At 47.0% G+C, this 2,500-nt stretch overlaps 1 long non-coding RNA gene across 1 annotated transcript in view; it reads left to right on the top strand.

The window, feature by feature from the left end:
• Positions 1–572, top strand: part of LOC127920853 (uncharacterized) — a 13,382-nt gene extending 12,810 nt beyond the window's left edge. The window contains exon 3 of the long non-coding RNA XR_008107706.1: positions 465–572. This is a non-coding gene — a long non-coding RNA (uncharacterized LOC127920853). The remainder of the gene's footprint in view (positions 1–464) is intronic.
• The last annotated feature ends 1,928 nt before the right edge of the window (positions 573–2,500 follow it).

Raw genomic sequence — 2,500 nt, 5'->3', positions numbered from 1 at the left:
ATCCAACATAGCATCATCTGTCCTGTTACTGTATGTCTAGGAAGGATCCAGCATAGCATCATCTGTCCTGTTACTGTATGTCTAGGAAGGATCCAGCATAGCATCATCTGTCCTGTTAGTGATGTCTAGGAAGGATCCAACATAGCATCATCTGTCCTGTTACTGTATGTCTAGGAAGGATCCAACATAGCATCATCTGTCCTGTTACTGTATATCTAGGAAGGATCCAACATAGCATCATCTGTCCTGTTACTGTATGTCTAGGAAGGATCCAACATAGCATCATCTGTCCTGTTACTGTATGTCTAGGAAGGATCCATCATAGCATCATCTGTCCTGTTAGTGATGTCTAGGAAGGATCCAACATAGCATCATCTGTCCTGTTACTGTATGTCTAGGAAGGATCCAGCATAGCATCATCTGTCCTGTCCGAGACTAATGCCTCCCTCCTATGTCCCCCCCAGCTTTGTGTGATGGTTTGTGCCAGAATGGAGGATCCTGTGTAAACCCGGACACCTGTATCTGTCAACAGGGGTTCACTGGGAAGAGATGTGAGACAGGTAAGAACACAGGTGGGGGAGGAAGAGGGATTCAGGGGGAGGTGGGGGAGGAAGGGGGAGTTAGGAATAGATGGGGGAGTTAAGGTGAGTTAGGGTTATGTGAGGAAGGAAGGAAGGAAGGAAGGAAGGAAGGAAGGAAGGAAGGAAGGAAGGAAGGAAGGAAGGAAGGAAGGAAGGAAGGAAGGGGGAGTTAGGAATAGATGGGGGACGAAGGGGGAGTTAGGGTGATGGAGGGAGGAAGAGGGATTCAGGGGGAGGTGGGGGAGGAAGTGGGAGTTAGGGGTAGAATAGGAAGGCAGGGAGAATTAGGGGTAGAATAGGAAGGCAGGGAGAGTTAGGGGTAGAATAGGAAGGCAGGGAGAGTTAGGGGTAGAATAGGAAGGCAGGGAGAGTTAGGGGTAGAATAGGAAGGCAGGGAGAGTTAGGGGTAGAATAGGAAGGCAGGGAGAGTTAGGGAATAGGAAGGCAGAATAGGGGTAAGGCAGGGAGAGTTAGGGGTAGAATAGGAAGGCAGGGAGAGTTAGGGGTAGAATAGGAAGGCAGGGAGAGTTAGGGGTAGAATAGGAAGGCAGGGAGAGTTAGGGGTAGAATAGGAAGGCAGGGAGAGTTAGGGGTAGAATAGGAAGGCAGGGAGAGTTAGGGGTAGAATAGGAAGGCAGGGAGAGTTAGGGGTAGAATAGGAAGGCAGGGAGAGTTAGGGTAGAATAGGAAGGCAGGGAGAGAATAGGGGCAGGGAGAGTTAGAATAGGAAGGCAGGGAGAATTAGGGGTAGAATAGGAAGGCAGGGGGAGTTAGGGGTAGAATAGGAAGGCAGGGAGAGTTAGGGGTAGAATAGGAAGGCAGGGAGAGTTAGGGGTAGAATAGGAAGGCAGGGGGAGTTAGGGGTAGAATAGGAAGGCAGGGGGAGTTAGGGGTAGAATAGGAAGGCAGGGAGAGTTAGGGGTAGAATAGGAAGGCAGGGAGAGTTAGGGGTAGAATAGGAAGGCAGGGAGAGTTAGGGGTAGAATAGGAAGGCAGGGAGAGTTAGGGGTAGAATAGGAAGGCAGGGAGAGTTAGGGGTAGAATAGGAAGGCAGGGAGAGTTAGTGGTAGAATAGGAAGGCATGGAGAGTTAGGGGGAAGAGGGGTAGCTAGGGGGAGTTAGGGGGAGGAGTGGTTAGTCTCACACAGCTCTTAGCAGGACATCTGTCTGTGCATTTCACCACCATTAGTGATACTGCAAACACCCACACGCCTCAATGTGTGACTGGCAAAACAAAAGAGAGAAGCGGAGATGGAGAGAGACAACAGCACAATTAGACACAACCAAATCATGAGAAAACAAAAAGATAATTACTTGACACATTAGAAAGAATTAACAAAAAAACAGAGCAAACTAGAATGCTATTTGGCCCTACACAGAGAGTACACAGCGGCAGAATACCTGACCACTGTGACTGACCCAAAATTAAGGAAAGCTTTGACTATGTACAGACTCAGTGAGCATAGCCTTGCTTTTGAGAAAGGCCGCCGTAGGCAGACATGGCTCTCAAGAGAAGACAGGCTATGTGCTCACTGCCCACAAAATGAGGTGGAAACTGAGCTGCACTTCCTAACCTCCTGCCCAATGTATGACCATATTAGAGAGACATATTTCCCTCAGATTACACAGATCCACAAAGAATTCGAAAACAAATGCAATTTTGATAAACTCTCATATCTACTGGGTGAAATTCCACAGTGTGCATCACAGCAGCAAGATTTGTGACCTGTTGCCACGAGAAAAGGGCAACCAGTGAAGAACAAACACCATTGTAAATACAACCCATATTTATGCTTATTTATTTTATCTTGTGTCCTTTAACCATCTGTACATAGTTAAAACACTGTATATATATATATAATATGACATTTGTAATGTCTTTACTCTTTTGAAACTTCTGTATGTGTAATGTTTACTGT

The sequence above is a fragment of the Oncorhynchus keta genome, unplaced genomic scaffold (assembly GCF_023373465.1).
Source record: "Oncorhynchus keta strain PuntledgeMale-10-30-2019 unplaced genomic scaffold, Oket_V2 Un_contig_208_pilon_pilon, whole genome shotgun sequence".
Classification (NCBI taxonomy): Eukaryota; Metazoa; Chordata; class Actinopteri; order Salmoniformes; family Salmonidae; genus Oncorhynchus; species Oncorhynchus keta.
Note: the sequence above shows the minus strand (reverse complement) of the source record. Positions and strands in the feature narration are given on the sequence as shown.